This window comes from Prunus avium, chromosome 2 (genome assembly GCF_965620075.1).
Source record: "Prunus avium chromosome 2, drPruAviu1.hap1.1, whole genome shotgun sequence".
NCBI classification, from domain to species: Eukaryota; Viridiplantae; Streptophyta; class Magnoliopsida; order Rosales; family Rosaceae; genus Prunus; species Prunus avium.
In genome coordinates, this window is record NC_142285.1 from 29,724,708 (window position 1) to 29,737,441 (window position 12,734).

Below are 12,734 nucleotides of genomic sequence, written 5' to 3' on the forward strand. Positions count from 1 at the left end.
GGTTGAGCACATAGGCAGATTTTCTGTCCAGTGTATAGCTATAGAGAATAATCCTCTGTTAAAGCTAAGGCTTTTTGGGAATTCTCTCTCCGGACAGGCTTTCACCTGGTACACCAGTCTGCCAGCCAATTCGGTTCAGACCTGGGAGCAAATGGAAAATGTTTTCCATGATTATTATTTCAGGATTCAGCCAGAAGTCACCATCAGTGATCTTGCCGCTCTCAAGCAAAGCGAAGATGAACCTGCCCAGGATTTCATAGCCAGGTTTAGAAAGCTCAAGATGAAGTGCCGAATCCCTATGGAAGAAAGGCACTTCATTCAGATGGCTCAAACCTCCCTTAAGATTTCTTTGAGGAAAAGATTCGATGGGATGCTATTCGGAGATCTGGCAGAACTGGCAGACAAAGCATCCAAATATGAGGAACTGCTAAGGGAGGAACAGCAGAAGAGGAACTCTTCCAAAGGTACATACTACAAGTCCCCTTCTTCTTCAATCCATTTGATTGAGGTAGAGTCAGAAGAAGATACAGAGGGATCAGAAGAAAGAGAGGTTGCAGTGGCAGAAATGGCAAAGTTAAAGCATCCCATCAGCTGCAAAGCTCTTACAAAGCCACCAAAGGACCAAAAGCCGCCACCATTCACAGGAGGATTTGTTCCAAACAAACCAACACAGAGCAAGGTCTACTCTTTCGACCTGACCAAAGTCGATGCTTTGTTCGATGAGATGCTGGCGCAAAAGGCAATAGAGACGCCTCACAAGCTACCCAAACCAGAGGAGCTTAAGGGCAGGCAATATTGCAGATGGCACAATTCTTGGAACCACTCCACCAACAGTTGTGTCGTTTTCAGAGATGTCATACAAGAAGAAATAACTGCAAGGAGATTGAAACTAGCAGAAAAACCACCCTCAGTTACGACAGATCCTTTTCCCCAACCCCAAGTTAACATGGTCAATCTAAATTGGCCAGAACGAAGGGAAAATGCCAGTTCCAGCAGGAGCAGGAGAACTACAAAGGAGAATTTCCAAAGGCCAAAGGCGACCATCTCGACTGGGATAGTACTATGCAGTAAATGCAAGTGTGAAAGTGAGCTAGAAGTGACTCTGGACAGGCAGAACCAGCCCACACACAGCGTGTTTGACCGGATTGGAACGTCGCACCAGCAAGGCCTAGCTCCAGTTCCTCCCAGAAACAAAGTCAGACAAGGGGATTATCTTAGGCCAGATCAGCACAACAGAAGAATACCAGAGCAGCCTAAGGCGGAGATACCAATTAGGATGCCGGGAAATGACAAGCCCTTAGCAACTATCATAGAGGGAAGATGGTATTCCGTTGGAAAAAGCGGCAGACCAACCTTGGAATTAACCAGAACTTAGAAAAGAAGAGTTCAGAGGCAATATTCCACATTCCTTAGAAACAGGAAAGATGCACAGGTGTTGACAGAGCCAAATTCTGCCAAAAGAAGAGAAAATCCAGAAGCAATTCCTCAGGCAGAACAGACAGGACATAAATCCCAAAAGCTGATAAAGACAGAACCCTCCATCTGTTCAACCTCATCCCCAGCCGATCAACCCGAACTTCAACAAGTACAAGAAGGGCCAGAACCTGTTCCAGAAGAAGAACAACAAGGCTGGACAGAAGAAAACGAGGAGGAACAGTTGGACTATGAGCCATCCGCAGAGGATCAAACTGGTTTCCTCGAGATAGGAGAACAAGGAGACTGGACAGAAGAAATGGAGTATGACGGAGGGCTAGACGAAGAAACCGAAGCTTTTGGGGCAGAATTGGAGAACTTGTTGCAAGGTGATCTTGGCATTAACATGGTATTTATCCTATCGGAGAGATTCAGGGCAGCAGAGGGACAAGGAAGCACTCTGGAGGGAGACGTACTCTCGCAAGAAAGCTTCGAGTGCAGACTGGCGGAAGTAGAAGAAGCGCCAGAACAGCAAGTGCCTGCTGCCAGAACAGGCGGAACCGCCATGAAACCAGCTGCAGAACAGCTCTGTTTCTCCAAGCCGACCAGGGAAATGGCCAATCACCTCAGGCCTCTATTCATAACCGCAAACTTTGGAGGCATTCCTATTTCCAAGGTAATGGTAGATGGAGGCGCATCCATCAATCTTCTACCGCACAGATTGCTGAGCAAGATGGGCAGAACAGAGAAGGATCTAATTCCAACACGTTTGACCGTCACCAACTTTGCTGGGGGCATCACTAAGACTCATGGAATTCTGGACGTAGATGTCATTGTTGGAACCAAAAAGCTGAAAATCGCATTCTTTGTGGTGGACACTACTTCTACTACCTACAATGCATTACTCGGAAGAGACTGGATTCACCAAAGCCTCTGCGTTCCTTCTACTCTACATCAACAGCTAGCTCTTTGGCATGAAGAAGGTTACATGGAGATAGTAGAGGCCGATCCACGGCCATTTCTGCCCTCTGCCATGTGTTTTGAAGCAAGGTACTACCATGATGACCTTGGTCCTTTCGCTTTCTTTGGAGTCAACCAGAACGGCCGCCCTCACGGTGTCACGGCCCAAAGACTCATCGAAGACGGTCTGGCCAGTTCTCTAGAAGACTGGAATAGGCCTTTTGTTCTGACCCTCCAGAACTCCGATGTCTAGTCCCAATCAACGAGAAAAGGATCGAGCTGCAACAATCCGATCCATTACAAAAAGATTGTTGACGTACTGGGGAGAAATGAAACTCACCACGCGGGATCCAGCCATTACCATGGCAGAATTCACACATGAGAGCATCAAGGAATAGGAAGAGAGTTTACAGGAGGAAATTTTGGACTTTGCACCAGCAGCACTAGATGATTCCTTACCAGAAGTGGAAGATCCATTACAGGAGATTAATCTAGGGACAGAAGAGGATCCAAGACCTACTTTCATTAGCGCACTACTAGAAGAACCGCTCAAAAGCGAAATCATCGCACTTTTGCGTGATTTCAGAGATTGTTTTGCTTGGCATTATCATGAAATGCTTGGATTAAACAGGAAACTGGTAGAGCACAAGCTGCCTATCAAAGAAGGCTACCTTCCAGTTAAACGGGCCAGAAGAAGAATGTCCATGGAGACAGAATTAAAAGTCAAAGAAGAGATAGAAAGATTGCTCAAAGCAGGATTCATCAGGCCGGCCATTTACACTGACTGGCTAGCCAATATTGTCCCGGTTCTGAAAAGAAAAACAGGGGCAGTAAGGATCTGCGTGGATTACAGAAATCTGAATGAAGCATCCCCCAAGGATGAATATCCTATGCCTATGGCAGATATGCTAGTAGATGGAGCTGCTCAGAACCAGATGCTATCTTTCATGGACGGCAACGCAGGGTATAATCAGATCATGGTAGCAGAAGAAGATATCCATAAAACAGCTTTCATGTGTCCAGGGCACATAGGTGCTTTTGAATACACTGTAATGCCTTTTGGATTACGAAATGCAGGAGCCACTTATCAAAGAGCAATGAATTCTGTTTTCCATGATATGATAGGACATTCTCTAGAAGTATATATAGATGATCTGATAATTAAATCCAAGGAAGCAGAAAATCATGTGTCCAATCTGAGAAAGGCATTCCAAAGAATGAGACGGCATAGATTGAAAATGAATCCTAAAAAATGTATTTTTGGAGTACAGGCAGGAAACTTTTTGGGTTTTTTAGTCCATCAGAGGGGCATAGAAGTTGACAAAAATAAAGCAAAATCCATTATAGAAGCTCAACCACCTCGGAACAAGAAAGAGCTGCAAAGTCTTCTGGGAAAAATTAACTTCCTAAGAAGATTCATATCCAATTCCGCGGGGAAAATTCAGCCTTTTTCTTCCTTGTTAAGGCTAAAACAGGAATAGACTTTTAAATGGGAAGGACAACACCAACAGGCTTTTGAAGAAATTAAGCACTATCTGTCAAATCCACTAGTTCTGTCCCCACCAAAGAAAGGCAGATCGCTCAAACTCTATGTGTCTGCATCAGGAACGTCAATTGGAAGTCTGTTAGCCCAAGACAACAAGGAAGGGAAGGAACAAGCGGTATACTATCTGAGCAGAACTCTGACAGAAGTAGAAAGAAATTATTCTGCAATCGAAAGGCTTTGTCCGGCTTTATATTTCACTGCTATAAAACTCAGACACTACATGCTGCCATTTACCATTTTTATCATTGCCAAGACAGACCTAATCAAATATATGCTAACAAGGCCAATGCTAAGAGGCAGAATTGGGAAATGGACTCTGGCTCTGACGGAATTTGCTTTCAGGTATGTCCCTCAAAAAGCTGTCAAGGGACAAGCTATAGCAGATTTCCTAGCCGATCATCCAGGAGAAGAAATTGAAAATATGGACTCTTTGGATATAGCAAATGCAGATCTACTAACAAGAGCTCATGTTTGTCTTAACAATCCCATCTATTCGATTCACCTCACACCTTGGAAGCTATACTTTGATGGATCAAAAACTGACTTAGCTTCCGGAGCAGGGATTGTTCTAGAGGAACCTTTGGGAGTCAGACATTGTTATTCTTTTCAGTTAGACTTCCAATGCACCAACAACAGAGCTGAATATGAAGCACTAATCATTGGCCTCGAAATGCTGATAGAACTTGGAGTCCAATCTGTGGAAATCTTGGGAGACTCTATGCTTGTTTTGAAACAGATTGCTGGGGAATACAAATGTTTGAATCCTGCTCTAGCTGTCTATTTAGTAGCAGCTAGGAATCTGTTGACGGAATTCAGGGAAGCCACTTGGGAACACATCCCAAGAGAAGAGAACTTTGCAGCCAATGAACTGGCTCAAATAGCTACAGGAATACAAATCCCGGAAGATTGTGTGCAAAGGATTATCAAGATAGGAAAAAAGAGTCTGCCATCTGTTCTGACCAGAGGAATGGAAATAGACTTCAATTCTGCCATAATCACTAAGGATGACTGGAGAACTCCCATCATAAGCTATTTACAATACCCAACCTTGCCTTCTAAAAAGAAAGTCAGAATCATGGCTTTAAATTATCTTATGTGGAATGAAGATTTGGTCCGAAAAAGCAAGGATGAGGTATTGCTAAGATGCTTGGGAAAGAAAGAGTACATGAAGGTCATGGGAGAAACCCACGAGGGGATATGTGGAGCACATCAAGCCGGAAGGAAAATGTGTTGGCTAATTAGAAGGTATGGCTATTTCTGGCCAACCATGATGAAAGATTGCATTAATTATTCCAGGGGATGTGAGGCCTGCCAAAGACATGGACCAATCTAGCAAGTTCCTTCGGTCCCCATGAATCCAGTAGTCAAGCCATGGCCGTTCAGAGGATGGGCAATGGACCTCATTGGCAAAATCTATCCAGCAAGCAGCCAACAGCATTGTTTCATCATTGTAGCCACGGATTATTTTACCAAATGGGTAGAAGCCAAGCCTGTTAAGTCTACCACGTCTCAAGAGATCATCACTTTCATAGAAGAACAGATCATACAGAGATTTGGTATTCCAGAATCAATCACTACCGACAGGGGATCTTCTTTCATATCTGGAGATATGCTAAACATGGCAGAAGCGTTCAAGTTTAAGTTGCTCCAATCCACTCCTTATTATGCTCAAGCCAATGGACAGGCAGAATCAAGTAATAAAGTAATAATCAATATTATCAGAAAAATGCTTGAGAAAAATCCAAAGCAATGGCATGAGAAGCTGTCAGAAACATTGTGGGCGTACAAAACTTCAAAAAGGGAAGCAACTGGCATGACTCCGTATGCCTTAACTTATGGACACGATGCAATTCTGCCTATGGAAATTGCAGTTCAATCCCTCAGAATTGCTCATCAACACGAACTAGTGGGAGAAGACTACAACCAGGCCATGTTATTAGAACTAGAAGGGTTGGATGCAAGTAGGATTGATACCCTCAACAAACTCTTAGCAGGAAAACAAGCTGTGTCGAGAGCTTACAACAAGAGAGTTAAAAACAAGAGTTTTGAAGAAGGAGAGATAGTCTGGAAAGCAGTTCTGCCCCTCGGAACACATATAGCTGGTTATGGAAAATGGTCACCAACTTGGGAAGGACCTTTTATAATTAACCAAGTCCTGGGATTAGGGGCATACAGACTACAGGATCGAGAGGGAGAGGTTCATGCTGCGCCAATCAATGGCAAATGGTTAAAGAAATTCTATCCAACTATGTGGGATTCACAAGCTGTGCAGACAGATCCTGGGATAGAGAGGCAACAACTTGAAACTGTTGCTTGATTTTGTTTTAGTTTAATTCTGTATTAGTGTAATCTTTTATTTTAGTTCATCAAGAGAAATCAAAATTCCAAAAATAAATAAGCTTTTATTTAAACAGTCACTTCGGTGACCAAGTAGTTCATTACAAATCCGAAAATTGAAAAATTAAAATCCTAGTTTTTTGAGGGTCTCCTGCAGACTAGTCTTCTTAATGGAAAGCTCCTTCTGAAGCAGCACCCCTTGATGGATTGAAGCCTCTGCAACTTCTAAAGCTGGCCTGGAAGCTGAAACCATGCTTTGCACAAGGAAGGTAGCCTTGGTCTTAGAACTCAGTCCAGCACTCAGCTTGCGCTGCACATCCCTTTGTTCTGCCAGTTGTTTTTGAAGCTCCTTAATCTTCTTCTCCAGCCTATCTGCGGTAGTCTTGGCCTCTTTATACCCCGCCACCATCTGGTCCAGTTCTGCCTTCTGTTTTGCATAATCAGCCAAGTTGGCATCGTGGGTAGCCTTATAGAGTTCACAAGTCTCGAAAGTGGGCTTGAGATCCTCATAACGATCATGTAGATTGAGCACATCTCTGGCCAGATTCAGACTTATCTCAAGAATTGACTTAGGAGCCATGTTCTGCCCGTGCAGCAGGTCCAGATCCTTCATCAGCTGTTCAACAGCTTCCCTATTTTCCTCCAGCTCCAACTCAGTAGATTGCCAGATCTTCACTCTCTCCATGGCCTCATCCACAGCTTTGAATTTGGTCTTGTTAGGGGTAGAACTAAGTTTCTCCAGCCTGTCCAGTTGGGCATCCAAGTCCATAGCCTCAAATTCGGCCAATTCTGGGTCAGCAAAGGAGGCAGTGATAGTTGAGACAGCACGGGACTGGATAGGCATCTGCAAAATCAAAATTGTGGATTAGAAGAGGGCAGAAATGAAAGGAAAAATTCATGACATGGTGAATACTTACAGCTGCGAGAACAGGTTTCAAAGGGCTAGTCACCACTGCCACGGTTCCTGCAGTTCCGGGCACTTCCACCTGAAAAGAATAAGAGTTAAAAGGAAACAAGAACAGGGTAAAAGTGCCAAGAACATGAACAAAATGATAAGGATTTACCATGGCTTCAGAAACAGCAGCAGTTAATTCTACTTCTGGCTCTGGGGTTGCAACAGGAAGCTCCACCTGCTCCACAGGCCCCGAGGCAGATGGCTCTGCCAGATTTGCAACTGGAAGTGCTACCTGTTCCACAGGCTCCGATACTGCCGAGGCCTCTATCTGCTCCTCAGACCCCAGCATGTTCTGTTCTGTTTGATCTGCGACAGGGAATTCTGTCTGTTCTACAGGTTCAAAAACAGGTAAATTGGCTGGAACTGCCACATAAGTTTCTGCCTGTTCCACTGGTTCTGAGACAAAACGTTCTTGCTGCTCCTCAGAGGCTGGAGCTGCAGTGGAATGTTCAGCCTCCGTGTCTTCAAAAGCGGCCAGTTCCGAGCTAGTCAGTTCTGTCCTAGGCATAGCACGCTGTTTCTGCGCCAAGGCAATACTCTCTGCTATCACCTCAGCCGGGATCTCCTCCTAAACAGACAAACAAAATTAGGAATTGGAAAAGGAAAAGCAGAAAGAGCATATCTATAAGTGGCCAGAGTTCAGTCTCACCTCTTCCTCGAAATCTTTTCCTTTCTTTTTTGAAGGGGCTTCCAATACTGTTTCTTGCTGTTTGTGCCTGATAAATCACGGCCACGAGCTGGCCGAAGGAGCCCTTTCTTTTGGCCCTGGCACTTGTTCGCAGAGGCTGGAACACAGCGTTTCGCCAGGGTACTTCGCCTTATTAAAGAATAAAAGAAGAAATGCTAAGGCATGATCATCTCGGCCTCAAGCATAGGCCGAGGCCGAGGCCGAACAAATTTGCGACCAAGGCATTAAAGGCAAATCATCACGTGACAGCAGGGTCCCAGGCTTCATTTAATGAAGTAGTGCCTGTTTAATGCAGCAAAACCCATTGGCCACAAAGTAGCATTTAATGCATGAGGGAAGGTGGGAAGTGACTGAAGTCAGGATTTGGTGATGAAGATCAGATTGATTAGACGTGGACATTCTCACAAGAATTCTGATAGCTTGAGATGTTGGTTCACCAGCTATCCAGGCCATAAATGCGTCTCCACGGCCAGAGGTTCAAAACCCACGATTGAGCGCGGCGGCCGAGATTCACCGGGATTTCTGGGGTCTCATCACCATACTTCACGATCCCAAATGTCGATTGGACTACCCACTTGGGCTAATCAGACTGCACAATGCGCAAATTCAGCCTCGATTACTCATCCAGAGACTCTTCCTATAAATACAAGGCTCGAGCTACATTCAAAGGGTTCAAAACACCAAAACAAGCCTCCCACGGAGCAACTTATTTTCTTCTGTAATGCACTTTCAATATCTTTACTTGCTTTCCTAGGAGTAGTGTTAGGTTGTAAGCAGAATCCATTCATCAATATATCATACGACCCTTGATTTTCAAGGCGCCGGAGCACCATCTCTGTTTGTTCGTTCACTCACCCCATATATCACACGACCGTCGCTCCCTGAGCAGCGCGCCGGAGCACCGCCCAAAACCCACCACCAACACCATCACTCGACGGCCTTGTAGTTCAGGCCGTGAACCTAACAGCCGAGACCAGTTCCTCTCTCGGCTACAATCGTTTGACCAAGAAGACAGATCAAACAGGCGCACCATTCACCCATCCAACACTCACCAAAACATCAACGCACGGTAAACCGTGCTTGCACGCCCGCGCACAACCGCACCGCACCCAAAAGCAGGAAACCCCTTGTTAACGCACATCCCCTCGGCCCGGAACTCCAGGCCGTGAGATTTGCGCGGCAGACACTTGCTGCTTCTCCTTTTCAATAGCCTCAAAGGCTTCCCGCTGCTCATCATCGGTTCCAGAGGCCTCATCTGGATTGGCAGCAAACTCCTCTGTCTCATCAGAATCAATCTCACGCCTCTTCCTAAGTCTTTTAGACCTAGTGAGAGGAGGAGAATGGGGACTTTCAGCTGCACAGAACAAATAAGAGTCAGAAGAGCAAACATGACAGAACAGGTCAAAGGAAATGGAATCTGAATACGAGAACTATACCAGAAGTCTCAGGTTGGGCAACAATGCCCCGCCCAGGAGAACTTTCCTTTCTTTTCTTGCCAGCAGTAGAGACAGCCTTAGCAGGTGGTTGTTCTGTCAAGTTTTCATCCTCGTCATCTCCAGAAGAAGGCTCCAAATCACCAGCGGCAATGACAGAACTCACTGCATAAGAGAAATATAAAGTCAGAACTAAATCCAGCACAAGGAAATAGAAGGAACATGATAAATCAAAGCTTACCAAACATTGCTCCAGCCTGGGCCGTCTGTCCACCAATGATTTCCTTCATAGAAGGGTCTGATACAGGCAGAACCGGTTTGTCAAACAAATATAGATAACAGAACAAGAAAATACATACAGAACGAAGAATTTACCTTCTATGATCTGATCGTTGACATCTTGAATGGTCTTAACTGTGAATTTTTTGGCCTCTGCCTCGCCAAACACGTTTCCACAGGTCCAGCCCTCAAAAAGCACCTTAACTGCAGTGGCCGAAGCAGGCATCCTTCGAAATCTGGCCTTCCACCAAGCATCAAAATCGGCAGAACTGGATGAGTTGAGCTCCCAGGATGGATAAAGACCATCCAGATTGTTATTAATTTTATTAACTGCACAACGAGCTTCCTTGTGCACCTCCAGATTATCTGAATCTCTCCAGGACGAGGCTCGATTGCAACTTCAGTAGTATTTGAACGGAATGACCTGTGGACAGCCAAGTTGTCGTGCGCAGAAATTGGGATGGTAGACTTCTGCCCCCAGATGATAGTTTGGTGGCTTCCCACCTCCATGAGGCAGATCCCTCAGCAAGGATACGCTCAGAAATATCTTCCTGTATTCTGTCCTGGCAGCTTCGTCTTCCGGCTCTTTTTCAAAAAGCCGATACCCAGGCTGGAACCAAGGGTATGTTCTTCTGACCACCACCTGCCACTGAGCTGCAGAACGTTTGGAACAATGCCTAAACCACATCAGGTACTCTTCAATAGAGCGCTTGGGCACTTCTGCTGACATCAGAGGAAGAGCCAGAACCTAGTTTTCGGACAGAACTAGATCAGGAAATCGAAACTCTGGAAAATATACCTGCAGCCAGACCTGGATCATCCAAAATGAGCCAGGAGCAGATAGATTCAGAGGACTCTCCATTGTGGCAGTATGCAAATTCTTGAAAAGATGAGCCAGAACTGACGGCCCAAGTCCAACGTCGGTGTGGTTGTGCAAGGCTTCGGCCAAATGCTTGTACTCAAGCAGAACAGCAGAAGAACGATTGGGGAACACAAATCTGTTCAGCCAGTACAGAAGGAATAGCATATGCTGCTGATCCTTGTCCTTCTCCACACTGAATTTTCTCAAAAAGTTAGAGAAAGAACAGTTCTGGTTGATAGAAGCATGGGAGATAGTGAAGGGTGTGGCTAGCTTCTCCTGGTTCCTCCTTCGGTGGTAATCACCAACAGCATCAACAAGTCTTCCATGGGGTCTGAACCCAAAAATCTGAGCCATGTCCAGCAGAGTTGGCGTCATCGGACCCACACGGAAATCAAATGTGTTGCTGGCAGAATTCCAGAAACATAGGGCGGCAGCAAGCAGGTTCTCATCCCGATTAATGGAATGTTTAGACAGAAGGATTGCATCATAAATTCCTGTCCGCCTCCAGTGAGCTCCAAACTTGGGAATAAGTTTGTCAATCCAGTCCGCCCACTTCACAGGACTATTCCTCACTTCACTGGACGGAAACGAACGGCTCAAATTCTTGCTGACCCAAGAATAAGAGGATAAGGCAGAATTCCCTTGGTAACACAGAGGTGCTTCGGCATCCTTCTTGATTAACTCTGCTATCTCAGCTGGGACAGAACCAAACCAGCGAGGTCCCAAAGTCAGAGTACTGTCGAACAAATGAAGGACGTTTTCATCCAATTTTTTCTGAACAAAAGGATGAAGTCTGCTTTGAACTTCCATGGCGTGAGCGTCGATTCCAGTTCCGGTAATGTAATCCGGAGGAACTGAGGTGGAAGCGCTTTGGGCACAAGTCTTTGGAGAAGACATTTTCTAGGTTTACAGGCTAGGAACAAAAGAAGGATTAAGGATTGAACTGAGAAAAGGAGAAGGATTCTGATAAAGACCGAGAAAAACCGAACTCTGAGAAAGCTAGGTTTTGAGATGAACAGGAACTGGAGGTTTCAAATTTCTTTTAAAAGGACTCGAAATCGTGGGAAAGGGAAGACAAGACGCCACCTGAAAGCTGATAATGACGAGCTAGTGACCAGCTAGTAACTGACCAATTTCCCACGAAGCCTAGGCAGGAGGACGTGGCAGACATGGGGCGTTTTATTTCGGCGCGCACAAATTAATAGCCGAAAAACATTAAGTCTGGAAACCGTTGTTTTTAAACGGTTCAAACTTAATGGAGGCATTGTTTGGGCCCAAATTTGACATGCCAAAACCAAAAGCATAGAGCCCACATCACTTCCTGGGCCGCTTGAAACAATTTCAGCCCATCAGCACGTCCAATCCATTAAGCAAAACAAACAGGCCAATATCACGTGGCCCAAAAGACGTTAGGAAAACTGGGCCGCAATAGAAGCCAAAACAGCCGAAAGAAGAAATGGGCTTGACGGTTTGGATTAAAAAGAAACATACCCACGTGACCCTGACTTAGAAAAGTCAATGAAATCGGCTCGAGATAAAGTTTGAACAGGAGCAGGCAAAAGAAGAACAACTCAGAAGTGGCTTTGTTGCCAGGAGATCAAATTCCGCTTAGTTTATCTAAAGATAATCTGGATATTTTTGAGGAATGCCATTTTCAAGGATAAACAGACTCTGCTTTTATGAAAAGAGAGATAAGCGGGAAACAGGGAGCTGTTCGAGAACTAGCTATCTCAAAATTCCAGATTCTTGCAGAAGCAGGTAAAATGGAAGGACAAGCATGGCGCCCCATCAAAAATGCAGAAGCAGTCACCTCAGAAAACTAATCATTAAGTGCTTTCTTGCCAGAAAATGGATGGAACCCCTGTTTGTTTTAATTAAAAATTAAAAAGATCTTTTGATTACTTGCCGACCACTCTCAAAGAACATTTCATATAAATACAAGGGATGAGAGCTGAAGAAAAAGGACTAACACCCAACAATCAACCAAAAACAACCCAAAATTCAGTCAAAAGACAAGCACTCAAATGGTCACTTGATCGCAGAATCCCAAAACAAAGTTCCAACAGACTCAGAGTCTGAAGTACTCCAAAAAGCTTTCCAACAAGCTTGCAGAATCATCTTGTTTTCTCCCAGCAGAGGCAATTAGACCTCTACTTCTGAGTTGAATCCCAATTCATAAGTCAACAATAACGAGATTTCTCTCGTTACAAATTTGGTTCAGCAAAAGCCAAGACTAGCAGAGTTTGAGTATTTTCAAATAT